Genomic DNA, 15,270 nt, shown 5'->3' with positions numbered 1-15,270 from the left:
ACTAAAGGTGGCAGGTGCATTAGTCAATCCGAATGGCATGACTAAGAATTCGTAATGGCCAAACTGTGTTCTGAATGCAGTCTTAAATATGTCAAATTTATCTAGCCTCACCTGATGATATCCAGACTTAAGGTCAATTTTACTAAATATAGAAGATCCTTGCAATTTGTCCATAAGGTCATCAACTCTAGGTATAGGATACCTATTCTTTACAGTGATCTTATTTAAAGCTCGGTAGTCAATACACATACGATAGGTATTATTCTTTTTCTTAACAAAGAGTATAGGTGCACCGAATGGAGAACTCCTAGGTCGAATGAAACCTCTATTTAGTAATTCTTCAACTTGACTCTGGATTTCTTTTTGCTCTATTTGATTGTGCCTATATGGTGCTTTGCAAGGTGGTTGTGTGCCAGGGATTAAATCAATCTTATGGTCTTCTGGACGTGAAGGAGGTAAACCTAGTGGTAGGTCTTCTGCAAAACAGTCCTTAAAATATGCAAGAAATTCCTTATGCCTAGGGTGCATATGATTTTCCTTTGCGTGCAATTCATTCACCCAAATGAGATATGATTTAGTACTCTTGCGTAATGCACGTTTTGCTTGAGTATGCGAAAGCAGTGGAAAAACATTAGATGCATGCATACCATATAATGTAATAGATTTTCCTTGAAAATTAATATTCATTGTGTGTGTGGAATAATCTATATTTGGATTATACTGGTATCGCCAAGGCATTCCTAGAATAATGTCACTCGACTGTAATGGAACAACTAAGAAATTTCTTCTTTCAGTGTATGAACCAATTTGAATCTCTAAATCTTGTACTTCTTGTGTACCATTTTACCTAGTGCCTAAAAATGCAGCTTTTATGCGATAATGCGTAGGCACAGTCTGTAATTTCAATTCTTTTACCAATTTTGCTGAAATAAAGTCATGAGTACTACCGTCATCATGCAAGATAGTCCTTTCCTTTCCATGCACCAAACATTTCATAGTCAATAATGAATGTGGAGTAGGCATACATGGTAAAGTGTCGGAAGTAGTAGTAGTGTCATCCTCATCTTCAGTGAAATCAGGCATATCCTCATGCTCGTCTTTGTCCATAGCTCCAAGATAGTTGATATGTGCTGGTGGCTTCTTTGAATGACAATTTGCTGCGAGATGCCTAGGCTGGTGACACTTATAGCATACTATTGGCTTGGCTTTGGTTACATTATTTGCAATGGCTGGAAGTCTGGGTACATTTGGATTTGCTTGTGGAATAGGTTTAGGATTTAGATTGACATTGGATGGTAATGCAGGTGGCTTAGCCCAATTCTTGCGGAAAGATGGTGAAGAGAAACGACCTGGATTAAACCTTCTAAATTTGGAATTGAATTGTTTAGATCCATAATTACCATTGGCTTGGAATTGCTGTGGTCGTCTGTCTCTTCCACGTAACTTATCTTCACTGTCGTGAGCTAGTGAGATGGCGTCTTCAAGGGTAGCAGGCTTGAACATGTTCACTTCAGCGTAGTAATGTCCAAGAAGTCCAGACATATACTTCCGCTTATGCGTCATCTCTGGTACGTCTTCAAGCATGTGTAGTTGTAGGAGTGCATTCCAAAAATGCTCTATATACTGTGGAATAGGCTCACGATCCCGTTGTTGAAGTAAATCCCATTGCTTGATAGCCTTCTCATGAAATTGCGGTGGAAGGAAATTCTGAATGAACTTCTTCTTGAAATCTTCCCAAGTAGCAGGATATTCTATGCTCTTGCACACTACAGTCCACCAAAGTGATGCTCTATCTACCAAATGATTAGTAACACACTTGATTTTATCTTTTTCTGGATAGGTTTCCTCATGGAAATAGTCATCAAACTGGCTAATGAATGATAAAACAGTCTTTCCTTCCCGTATGCCATTGAAAGTGCGAAATTTGAAACTTCGTTTACTTATCTTTGATTCCTTGCGAATCGTTTGAGCTTCAAGAGTGGCGTCGATGGTACGCCGAATCAAATCTTCAGCTTGAGATTCTTCTTTGTCGGTAGACGCTCTTTGTAATTTTGTCAATTGCGCTTGCAATGCTTGCCTAGCCCTTCGTTCTTCTTCCAATTGCAGCATGATTAGATCCAACTTTTGTTCCATGGTAGGCTCAGGTAGGTCGTCTTCAGCCATAGGATCATCCATATGTGGTTCCGTCATCCTGTAAAACTCAAAAGACCTGTCTCACTCAAAATCAGGTTAGCGGGATGAGCGTAGCTCAAATTTGGGGTTTCAAGGCTATGTATTTTTGGGTATTTCTTTCTCAATTTTCAGAAAATCCGCAATATTTCCTTCTTCGTATGCTGAAAATACTTCAGCGGACCTGCATATAGGTAGAATACTTTGCCACAAACAACTTTGCAGTTCAGAGTTTTTGTGCAGGAACAGCCCTTCTAGGAGTTTTGAGCACTAGTCAGTTCTGACTCCAGTTGACTAGTCTGACTTGCAGAGTTGCAGACTTAGCCGACTTGCAGAGTTGTAGACTTGCAGAACTTGGTGAACTTGCAGAACTTGATTATAGTCGACTTGCAGAACTTGACTTCTGGTGCGCAGGACCTGAAGTTTGTTGACTTGCTGGAGTTAAAAAGCTTTGATTGACTTAGTGGATTAAGAAGCTTTTAGCTTCTTAATTCGTCGTGGATTTTTAGGACAAAAATATGTCCTTGATGGATTCGAGCCGCCCTGGATAGCCTCACGTCGCATTGATTTTGATTTGCTTAAGAGAAGCCTTCTTAAGCTTCCAATCAAATTGATTAAGTTGTAACTTGAAGCTTTGAAGCTTAATGAAGAAAAAAGTTACTCTTTTTATCTGTTGTCCACGATTTTGGTGAAGGAGATGATTGCGTGGTCCTCTGCCTATACAGCCTGGTCCTTCGCGATCTGAGAGTAGAAACAGGGGTTTTTGATCGCCAGAAGTCTGCCTATATCGATGGTTCGTGACGAGATTGACTGTAGAGCCCGATCGTTCCAGGAGCTCCGCCTTCGCACGAGATGGGTAGCGATTGGAAGCTCTTGATCTCAGCTCCGCTCTGATACCACTGGTACGCAGATCGGTCGCAGTATGCTCGCGTAGTGAATCTCGGAAGGTCCCCAAGAACAATGAACTCTACCTTTTTGCACAAAAAACAATGTAAAAGCATGAACGACAAGAAGCAAGAGACCAATTGGGTTCAATCTCCCCCCATGCCTTGTGTGAGCGCTTCACAAAGCATGTATTTTATGTATATTTCCATCTTCATGCTCAATAATAGCCCAATTTACAAAAATATGACAAGCTTTTAGCTTTTGAGTTTGCTTTCTACAAAAATAGGAAATAAAGCTAATGGACGGTGCCCATAGAGTCTGGCACGCCCAATCTCAATGTCCAAATAGAAATAACATATCCGTGCGCATAGGCGCATACAAAATAATAATCAATAATCAATGCCTCAATAGACATAACAAAATATAGGCGTGGCACCTATCAAAATATAATCCAAAGGTCGAATACTCGCTAAACTCCAATGCTTTCCTCCGCCACTGCTGCTATCTCTACACATCAACTGAAGCATTCACAATCGTTAGTAAAATAATACAATTAAACCGACAAAAGTGAATACCTAGCAGTCTTCAGCTACATAAATAAATCAACTGGTTAGAAATAAATCCTAACCTTAATTTATTACGAGTGCGCACTCTAAACTCATAAATGTTTATTAATTTAATATGCATTTTGCGGAATCACCCGCTATGGAATCACCCATGTACACACTAAATTAATGAAATGCCTGAAAAGGACAGGCGTCCCCATCAACTTCTCGCACAAAGAATCCACTTTGTGTATGAGCCCCAGTCATCTAAGTTTACGGAATCCACCGTAAAACCTCACGGAATCCACCGTGGAATATGCCTTATGGCATCAAGTTGAGGGTCTCCTATTCTCACAAAACCACCCTCACAACCTCATAGCTAGGAGCGTTTGGAGGCTATACACTACTCTTAATAAATAACATAGAAAGAGCTCCCCCAATAGAATGTTGTAGCTCTTATGGCTCTCTTACACCCCCTAGGGATTGGTCCCATGATGCACTGTCTTACACATAGAATATAAATATGATAGAGTCCTGTCATAATACAAAGATAATGATCTAGAAGATTGTACATATTTCTTACTTAATCAAAATTTCTAAGATATCAAACTACTCTATAGCAAATGAAAATCTTACACTCTCAACATTGGTCATCACCTAGACATACAATTACTATGTATCCATGAGTTTATCTTTTGATACCATATTTAGATTGCATATGCAAAGTATATGGTACTTTGTGCTCAAATAACTTAACTAAAAAATATCCAACACAAAGTGCCCACATATTCTTTTCATAATTTCTTTCTACTAACATCATGTTGCGTTGTTAAGGAAGAGCATCAGGCTAACTTGTACTACTAAATCCTTGAAAACTTATATGAACCATAACTTATATGCTAAGGTATGCAAAACAATTAACAACTTAATCAAATATATTTCCATTTCAGGGCCACACTCCCTACCATTTATACTTAGATTACTTGTACAAATATAAAGAGATTTCATGATAAATTTTTATGTAAACAAGCTCTAAAACACACAGTTTAATATATTTTTAAAAAATTAAATAAATCCTCATGCTTTATCTTTATTATACATTTATAAATATTCTCCTAAATTTTCATAAAATTTTATGCATAATTTTTTTCTTTATTTGACTATTTTTCATGAATTTTCTCTTTTATTTCAACATAAATTAATGCTTTTTTTGAGTTTTCTAATTTGTGTGACTTATATGAATTTGATCTATTAGTATACTCATCTTCATGCAATGCCAACATCATTCAATCCCAAAAATCCAAAAACAATCCCATTTTCCATTAAATCTTGTATTTTAAATTTTGTATATTTTTGGAATTATAGACATAAGTAAATATGTTTCAATTATTTGCAACCATCTTTCCATTAAATGTACTAATGATTAATCATAGAAACCAAATAAAGATCACATACTTGAAACTTCACATATGTACATATCGTATTTTGAGAAAATGGAGCCACTAACGCATCCAAATTACCCCATCTATGTGCCATTACACTTCCAAACTATTTTCTATCACCAATTAGTCAAATCAGCCCTCTCTCTCCCCCTTATAAACAATCGCGTGGACCTAACATTGTGTTTAGTCGTGGAAGCACCAAAAAAGTAAAGAAACTAACTACACATGCAAAGCAAGAAGAACAAAGCATGAAAAAGGAGAACGTCAAAAGGCTAAGAAAAAATCTAAGAAAGTGGAGGAAGAAAGAAAAAAGAAGGAAAAGGAGGAGTTAAAGAGGTTAAAAGAAGAATCAAAGAGGATAGTCTTGAGACCAACAAAAAGAGGATAGATTAAAAGACATACTCCACTTATTGTTTTGGATCTCTTGGAATTTTTTAGAGCAGATTCTAAAGCCAAAATAGAAGTGCAAAAGGACCCAAAGACTCGTAAAGAGACATTTTTGGTGCAAATTGAAACAATTATAGATCAAGAACCTAGAGTTTTCTTACATGCATTTTGATGCTAGGAACACAATCCCAACTTTCTATTTGTCGATCAAAGTTCCATTTTTTGAATACTAAAAAGGTGACACTTGGATAACATGCCCATAAGTTTCTCAAAACCATATGATGTGACCTATCATTGGAAAGCACTTGCAAAATGGAATCTATTGCGCTATAGAATGCTCCATTTGGAGTTATAGTGTTCAATTTATGACAAATCCAAAGATTTGACCATGTGTCCCAAACTTATGGAAAATTACCATATTCCCCAATATGGTGTTACTAGATCATGTTTCCTTTTCCTCTTCTTCATCACCTAGTGTTCTTTCACTTGCTCTCATTCATGGTGGAAAGGAAACCTGTCTGGCATTTTATCAACTCCTTCTCCTTGTTCATTCTGTGACTCTTTCATTACCTCCTAGATAAGAGCAGTTAGCACACCACCATATCTAATGAAGGAGGCTTTCGATTATGGTTTATTTCTTTCAACTCTTGCCTTTGACACTAGGGATTCCTTGCCAACCGATTTGCTTCCCAAGGCTAGTGCCTTGGCTTATTGGTTGATCATCTTTCTCACATACCCATTCTAGTCAATCTCATCCAATGAATGGGCTGCCAGGCTCTCCAACATGGGCACACTGATTCTCTACACAAGTAAATTATACCTTTGGCTAGAGAATAAGGAGTAGATGACTTTTTCTTAAGCCTTACTTCTGGGTCTGGGATGTCTTGGGATGTTGATGCCATAATTGGATAAGTGGGGTCATACTTTGAGGTTTTGATGGCATGTCATTGCTTAGCATTAGTCATTTTTTTCCCATCGAAATCGGAGAGCATACCATTTTCTCAAGAAGGAGTTAGAGTCGACTAGCTTTGTTAGCTCTTCTACCTCTTGGCCTCTTGCAATGACTTTGCTCCTGTGATATGATGGGATAAGCTATTGTGTGCAAGCTTTCTCTCTCGAGATCTCATTATCAATCAGTTCTCGATCGAGAACTCATAGTTCTCCCAAATTCATGGCAAGGAGTACACTTTCATTGCTAATGTAACAAATCTAAATCTTATTACGCGTGAATAGGGATTTGGGTTAATTCTTTTTTTTAGATTAAGGTAAGTTTTTTTATTACTCCCTCCTTCCCCCAGCCGACTGTCGAGCTGGGGGAGAGGGAGGGAAGCATGGGACACCAAGCTCCTTGCTAGAGCTTGGAACAAAGAGGATCCATGCGTAGGGACACGTTGAGAGGGCGGATTCCCTCCCCTTACCTATATAATTGAGGGAGGGCCACAGGCTACTGGGAGGGAGAGGAAAGGAAAATGCTGCTGCCACCTGATGCCAAAACGCCGCCACTGAACCGCTGCTGAGGAGGAGCCGCCCTACCGCCAACCGCCAGCTGTGCTGCCGCTGCCGCCATCGAACATCCGCCGTCTTGAAGTGACTCCATCCTCTCTCCCCAAGTGTGCCTTCGAGTCCACAAAAGAAGCTTCTAAGGGGGGGCTCCTTAAGCCCCCCTTCCTATACCCTTCATTTATCCTTTCACCCCCCCTGGTTTTATCCCCTTTTTACCCTTTCACCCCACCAGTTTTGAAACCCTTAACCCCTTCGTGTGGGGCCATTAAACCCCCCCCCCCCCAGTGCTTAAATTAATAGGCCCTTCTTGTGTTTTTTTTAAAACCCGTGTTTCACCCCCCCTCCGTGCTTTATAAGCCTTAAGGCCTTTCTCCCTTAAGCCCCTTCCCTTGGATGGAACCCCCCCAAAGAACTAAGGCTTGAAAAGTCTTATCCACCTTAACCCCCGTGTTTAACTTATTACCCCCTTCTTGTGCTTTTTACCCCTTTTTACCCTTCCCCTTTCCCCTTGGGTTGGAACTTACCCCCGTGTGTCAAGAAAGCCCTTCAAGATCCCCTTTTTTTTACCCTTTCAAGGCCCTTCATATGTTTGTGAAACCACACTTAGACACACCCTTTTTACCGTGTATATACCCCTATAGGGCCTTTTTTTAAGGCTTTGTAAACTTTTCCCTCCCGAAGAAGCTAAGACCTTAAAGGTCTTATTACCCCCTTCTCGTGGTCAATCCCTTAACGACTCCTTGCCTCGAAAGTGTAATATTCTGTGTTACAAAAAAATGTGATAAATGAATATATTTTTAAATATTTCCCCCCTTATCCCTCTAGCTGACTGACGAGCTGGAGGGGGAGGGAAATAGAAGGAGTAGCTAAGCTCCTTGGTGGAGCTGTGATGGAGGAGAGGACATGCGTGTCGACACACAAGGAGGGAAGATCCCCCTCCCCTCCACTATTTAAAGGAGGGCTGAGCCGTGTGAGAGGGGAGCGACAGAGGGTGGAGGCTGAGAGGATACTCTGCCATCGAGAGGGAAAGAGTGGAGATGTTGCTACCGTGTGGTCGTGAGGGAGAGAAAGGAGGAGCCACCCTGCACAAACGCTGCCGTTGAAGAGAGGAGGAAAGTCGCCACTGCCAATCATCACACTGACATCTACCCTCCACCACATCACCATCTACTGTCGCAGTCCACCCATTCCGTCAACACGCTGCCGTAGTCTGCTGAATAAGCTTCCCCCCCCCCCCCCCCCCCACGTGGAAGCTTTAGAAGCTTCCTAGGGGGAAGCTTCTAAAGAACCTTCTTAAGCCCCCTTTCACCCCCCCCCCCCCCCCCCCCCCCCTTTATGTTTTTTTAAACCCCCTTTGTCCCCCCCCTCCCGGGTATAATCCCCCCCTACGCCCTTGTTTCTCCCCCCTCCCCTCCGGGTTTTAATTCCCCCCTAAGCCCTTGTCTACCCCCCAAATTATCCTTAGAAGGCCTTAAGAGGTCTTTAAGCCTTTCTAATCCCCATAAGGCCCTTGTTCCCCCCCCCCCCCCCCCCCCCCCCCCCCACCCGGGGTTTCAAAAATTCCCTTAGCCCTCCCCATGGTTTTTGGAACCACACACCCCCTAGGTTTTTTTTGTCCCTTTTTCCCTTAAGCCCCTCCCTTGGCTTTGGGAACCTAACCCCCGTGTTTTATTCCCCTAAACCCTTTTTCACCCCCTTATAACCCTTTTAACCCTTTTTCAACCCCCCTCATAACTCTTATTTTCCCACAACTCCCTAAGCTCTCTTCTTAATCCCCCCCGTATCTCCATTATTATTTCCCCCCCCCCCCCCCCCCCCCCCCCCCCCCCAACCTAAAAGTCCAAATCATCATCATGGCCTCGGATGGTATCCCGTAAGGGAGAAATAGCCGTGAGATAAAAGATAGGGAGGGAAGGAGAGGGAGTGAAGGAGGAAGAGTGGGAAAAAGATAAAAGAAAAGGAAGGAGAAGACGGTGGAATTCCAAGAAGAAAAGGGAAAGGCTATCTCACATTCGAACTACGATGCCGCCGAAGAAAGTCCAAGGTGTAGTTGCGGGAGGGTCATCTCCCGGTATCCATGTGGATATCTCACCTCAAAGCCAGGTTTTTTCTTCTTGGTGTTAATTCGGTTTTAAGTCAATCATGCAAAGAAAAATTGTTAAGGATAGGATATATTTGTTCGAGTTATTTTTAACGAAGGAGTTAGCTTATGAATGACAATGTATACAACTTATCTTTCTTCAAATTGCATCAAGCATTCTAAAATTACGAGCAAGATTAACCATTTACTATAGTAATATATTCCTAAGGTGTAGAAATTATATCTTGCACCATTAGTCTTATTCCTTTCGCAACGATTCATGGTAAATGGCTAAATTCAAGAAAGGTTTCTTTCGATGCTCAAATTACTAGGGAGTTATCTTTGCTACTTGCACATCTTAGCAAGGAAATTGTTGTTATTTGGCATGAGTTCATCTTTAAAGAAAACAGAAGTTAAATGTTAGGAATTAACAAGTATAAAAATTAGATATACAAACTCATTTGGAAAGAAAATGTAATAGGGGATTGCTGCATGACACTCTATTAACACTTTTCCCTTGCTATTTGAGGACTTGGGAACTAATAAAGTGTGTATACACCAATTTCACAGCTAGACCTTTTTGTCCCAAGGAGTATTGCCACTCTTTGTATCACCTTGGCATTAGGTTATATGCCAAATTAAACTGTATTGGTTGGGAGAGTAAATTGTCACAAGGATAGTAAAACCGTGACAAGACGATTAATATTACCTTCCAAAAGATAACTGAACCAATCTAAACATAGAAACATTCATACCCTAAACACTTGACTACTTTCCTTACCGTAGGGACAATAAATTCATAAAGATAAGAAACTAGGGTTTGTCCCTAAGGTTCTTAAAAGAAGAAACCCTAGGCTTGACATACGTCAGCTTAAAGAATCTAAACAGATTATTCCATCGCAGGACTTGCGCAACATGTATGAAATCATTTAGTCTTGTGATTGATTCACAAGGGAAAAGGGTAAAAACCCTCATCAAGGATGGCAGATCCCCACGCAAGTTATCTTGCAAAAAGACGTATTTTTGGATATCCTTCTAAATAAAGAGAGTTGTAAACTAGAAACTCGCATATCTAAGGCACTTTAGGGATTAACCAAATGGGGTATGCCCTACACCGGAGTGTAAGAGATATTGCCAAGTTACAAGACACCTTGGGAACGAGTGCTGATACACTCAAAAAGGAAAGAACACTTCCTTAGCAGTTTGCCAAACAACTCGGCTGATTAACGGAAATGGTTGTGCTTGCTAGAGATTTTAGAGCTATGTTTGAAATATAAATTACAAATTAAATGAGTACCTATACTTCAGGTTAAAGGCCTGAAGGGAGAGGCAGCTTCAGTTACCCCCGACTGCCTGCCTGACCCTAACCAAGGGGGTTGTTGACCACGCCGGGAAGGTGGACCGAACCTGCCGCGAGAGGTCTCTCCGTTGAGTTCTACTTGGAGCAGGAGGACGCTTGGGCGCAAGGGGGGGCTCTCGCCGTAAATCCCTCACCTTTCGGGTCCTGCACAAGAGGCGAACATGACTCGGGATTGGATCTCGAGGCCCTTATACTAGTTAATGGGCGGAAGCTTGGAATAGTGATCCCTGAGGATTACTGGATAGCCTTCGGGCGGATTATGGACAAGCCTACGGGCGGAACTCCTTGTATTTCAAAGATAAAATGATGAACTGTTAAAAGAACTTGCTTGATGTTGTTTTTCTATGTCACGTGATGAGATTACGTGAAGGAACCAGTGCTTAACAAGGTTAATTAAAGAAGCTAATTGTTATATGTCAAATTAATGTGTTAGATAATTACATAACTAAAACAAACCGAGGAAAGTGCGGAGGATGGGCCATGGGTCTGTCCTATGGTTGGGTGGTCCCGGTTAGCCAGGAACTTTTCTCAAAAATCTCGAAGAATAGCGGAATGATCATCATCATCAAAAAGAATAACGAGAACGATGACCTAGAGTTACGTCTTACCCGATTTACGCTGTTTTAGGGGAATGGAATGGGACTATGCCTTATGGCAGAGAGGTTGAGCTTTGCATCCCTCTCGTTTCTTATTCTCCTTGAACCAAGTGCAGCGTGAATCCGCTTCGGACCTGGCGTTTTTGCGTAAAGTAGTTCTCTCGGGTTTGACGCTAGTTGCAGTTAGCTAATGACCCATTAGGAAAACCCTAATTCCGGTCGATCCTAAGTGGGAACAGCCAGGATACTTCCGCTACGTGGCAGACGTGGGAAGAACTAGATCGCAAAACCCGTAACATTCCATGGGAGTGCGGGGCGGAGCTTTCTAGACATCCTTTTCGATGGACTACTAAGACGTGTCTTGGATGATACTAGGGGACACGCTACAGTTGGTATCAGAGCCAACCAACAACATAATTGTTTTTATGAGATCTCAATAAAATGAAGTAAAGAAATTGTTACTGTCCAAATATTTTCTCATCTTCAATGCTGTCTTGCAGAACTATGAAGCATGGAACAAGTTTTTGGTGTTTTGGATCATGTTTATGACTGCAATGCATTCTCCGCTTTATAGACAAAGAATTGGGATGATGAACATCCTGGAGCAAATTTATAATCCATCACCTTTATACATAGAACAAAGATGGACGGGGTCTTCAAGAATCTACTACATAGCTGCCCATCGATTCGCTTATCTACAGACCAACCTAAAGAGGATCAAGTGGTTGGAAGACTTGAAAGTCATGAAGCTGTTCATTTTTGTGGAAGCTCACGTAAATTAGACTTTACATATTCAAGGTCGGAGGGTTGAAATGAACTCCTATGTATATGAGGAAGTAACCCGTGTAATCCTAGCCGACAAGATTAAAGTGTTGGGCCGCCATGAGAAGTATGGATTCCAATGAAAAGGGTATCCTGAACTTCCAATGAATTATCGACTCCTAAAGATCCATGACCCAAAACCCTACTATTACACAGTTCCTGTAGACAAATGCAATACAACATTGTTCTCCCCAAACTAAATGTAATGATTGGATTATCATCACGAGACGTTGTATAAGGCTACGTCCATGTAAATATAAATAAAGATTTCCTTTATCAATATCTGGCTGTGCATCAGAGTTGTTAAAAAGTTAAGTAGCTTCATTATTTACGAGATAGCTGAACTAAAGATAAGCTAACGTCAATTATCATATAATAACGTTAAGAAAACTTTTATCCAGGCACAACCCCAGGTACAGGTTCCAAATTCACCCCCTACATCAAGTACTGCTGTGACCCAGGAGAAGAAGTTCCTCCTCAAGCAGATAAAGCCACCCGAGTTTGACGGGAGAGGCAGAGTCGTCCAGTCTGATGCTGAAATTTGGATTGAATCTATGGAGGATTACTTTGAAGCAGCTGGTACTGCACCTACCAATCAGGCCATGCTCGCCAATTTAAAACTCACCGGCGAAGCCAGACTTTGTTGGAAACAATGGTGCAGAGATCAAGAGACTTCAGAGGGGTCCATTACCTGGGAGAAGTTAAAGAAAGCCGTGCGGGGGAGATATTTGCCACCTGCATATCGTACAGAGAGAATGAATGAGTTCTACGAGCTAAAGCAACTAGGACGCACCCTTGACGCATACTACTCTAAATTTGTCTCACTCTTAAAGTATGTGCCACAGATGGACATATGCAGCAGGTGTCCAAATTTTGCGCGGGCTTAAATCCACCCGTAAATACCCGTCTCGAATCTATGCGTCCATTAAATATTCAGGTTGCACTCATTCGAGCAGCATCTATAATTTAGGAAGTGCAAGCTAGACCAAGGGGTAATAAAACTTGGTCCTATAGTGACCCGAACAGAGGAGCATTCTGACCTCAAATGAAGAGAGCTCAAGGTCACAATCCAGGACAAAGGAAGAAAGCAAGGACAAATAACATCAACAACTTTGTTCCTACTCAAAGTAATGGCCGAAACCTCTGATGTTTCCACTGCAACGAACCCGGTCACTTCAAGAGGCAATGTCCCAAGCTCAGTAGAGGACATTGTCAAATGCCTTTCCAAGGTGCAGGCTGCGGTCAAGGAGCCGCCACCCGTGGAAGAGGAAGGACCACTTGCATTGCCAATAGGCAAATATGCGAAGAAGAAGAAGAGGAAGATCCGACGATGGAAGTAGAATTTGAAAGAGAAACCGTCCATGCCGCTTTACACAAGAAAGGGCCGAATCGCCAGTTCTCGGTGATTCAGACACCGTCGGACTATCAAGGTAAAGGTTTCAAAACCTTGATTGATTGTGCCAGTACACATTCCTTTATCTCACCAGCATGTGCAAAAAGATTAGGAATAGCCACAGTAGAAGCACCTACCCTGCTTGTGGAATTGGCAAACGGTCGTGAGGTAACTTGTACCAGGCAAACTGCTAAGGTGGAATTCTTTCTGGGAGGAAAGAAAACCTCAATCAAATTCAGAGTCATGAATTTAGGTATCCATGAGTGTCTACTCGGGATGGATTGGCTTCAGCCTAATGACGCCCACATCCACTGTGGAAAGGGTCAAGTTTCCTTTCGAAACTCTGAAAGGAAATTTGTCACAACTCAAGGTCAGGCAGGAGTGCCAAGAATCCAATTAGCTAAAGTATCTCGGATCATAAAAGGAGTCAGAAAAGGATTACCCATTTACCTGATCAAACTCAACAAGTTAGATCAAAAGCAAGAGTCTCATGAAGGACCTTCTTGGCTAAAGGAATACGCTGACGTATTCCCTGAGGAATTGATTGAACTTCCGCCTCCAAGAGAAGTAGATCATGAAATTAGGCTAGTGCCTGGAGCTGCACCACTTGCAAAGATACCTTATAGAATGTCCATACCTGAAGCAATTGAGTTGAAGGAACAGCTCAAACAAAAGTTGGATCAGGGTTACATCCGGCCTAGCAACTCACTGTGGGGAGCTCCAGTACTATTCCAGAAAAAGAAAGATGGGACACATCGACTATGTATTGATTACTGAGGATTGAATCAATCAACAATTAAGAACAAGTATCCTATTCCTAGAATAGATGAGCTTCTTGATCGTCTTCAAGGTGCAAAGATCTTCTCCAAGATTGATCTCAGGTCAGGTTATTATCAGATAAGGATCAAGGAAGAAGATATTCCAAAGACGGCCTTCAATACAAGATATGGGCACTTTGAGTTCCTGGTTATGTCATTCGGGCTTACAAGTGCACCTGCCACCTTCAATAGATTAATGCAGGATATTTTTATACCATATCTTGATCATTTCGTGTTTGTCTTCTTCGATGACACTTTAGTCTATTCTAAACAGGAAGAAGATCATGAACCTCAACTTCGTATTATCCTTGAGACAATGAGGTCTCATAAGCTGTATGCAAAAATGAAGAAGTGTGCATTCTTCAAGCGTCAGATTGAATATCTGGGATTCATAGTATCATCAGAAGGAATATCAATAGATCCAGCCAAGGTCAGAGATGTGCTTGAATGGCCAATACCAGTATCCGTCTAAGAGATACGTAGCTTTCTTGGATTGACAGGATGGTATAGGGTCTTCATCAAAAACTATGCTTTGATTGCAGCACCTCTTACGGACTTACTAAAGAAGCAGACTTCCATTACATGGTCAACTTCTGAACAAAATAGCTTCGACAAATTGAAGCAAAGTTTGGTATCACCACCTATTCTAAAACTTCGTGACCTCAATAAGGAGTTCGAGGTAGTAACTGATGCTAGCATTCTTGCCTTGGGGTGTGTACTTATGCAGGAAGGTCATCCAGTAGCATACTCTTCAAGGAAATTGAAGAGTCATGAAAAGAATTATGCCACGCATGATCTTGAATTACTAGCTGTCATCCATGCTCTAAAGCTTTGGAGACACTACCTGTTGGGTAACAAGTTTACTCTAGTAACCGATCATAAGAGTCTCAAATGGATTTTTACCCAGAACGAGCTCAACATGAGGCAACGTCGGTGGATTGAAGTATTGGAAGAATATGATTTTGAAATCAAGTACCGACCAGGGAAAGAGAATGTGGTTGCCAATGCACTCAGTCGCAAGGCATTCCTAAATTCCCTAATCTTGCAGAATCCATCAAGGGCCAGATCTCTGGCTACAAAGGTATCTATGCCAAATAACCCTATACTCGAACTAGCTAGAGAGGAAGCATGCCATGATTTGGCCTACCAAACAATGAAAAAGGAAATATCTACCAAGGAGCAGAATCAGAAATTGCAAGCTAAGTATCAGGAATTTTCCATTGATAATGGACTTGTCTACTACAGAACAAGGCTGTGTATACCAACAAGC

Source organism: Lygodium microphyllum, chromosome 7 (genome assembly GCF_053477565.2).
Source record: "Lygodium microphyllum isolate KBCC chromosome 7, Lygodium_microphyllum_v1.1.10, whole genome shotgun sequence".
NCBI classification, from domain to species: Eukaryota; Viridiplantae; Streptophyta; class Polypodiopsida; order Schizaeales; family Lygodiaceae; genus Lygodium; species Lygodium microphyllum.
This window is presented reverse-complemented; position numbering follows the sequence as displayed.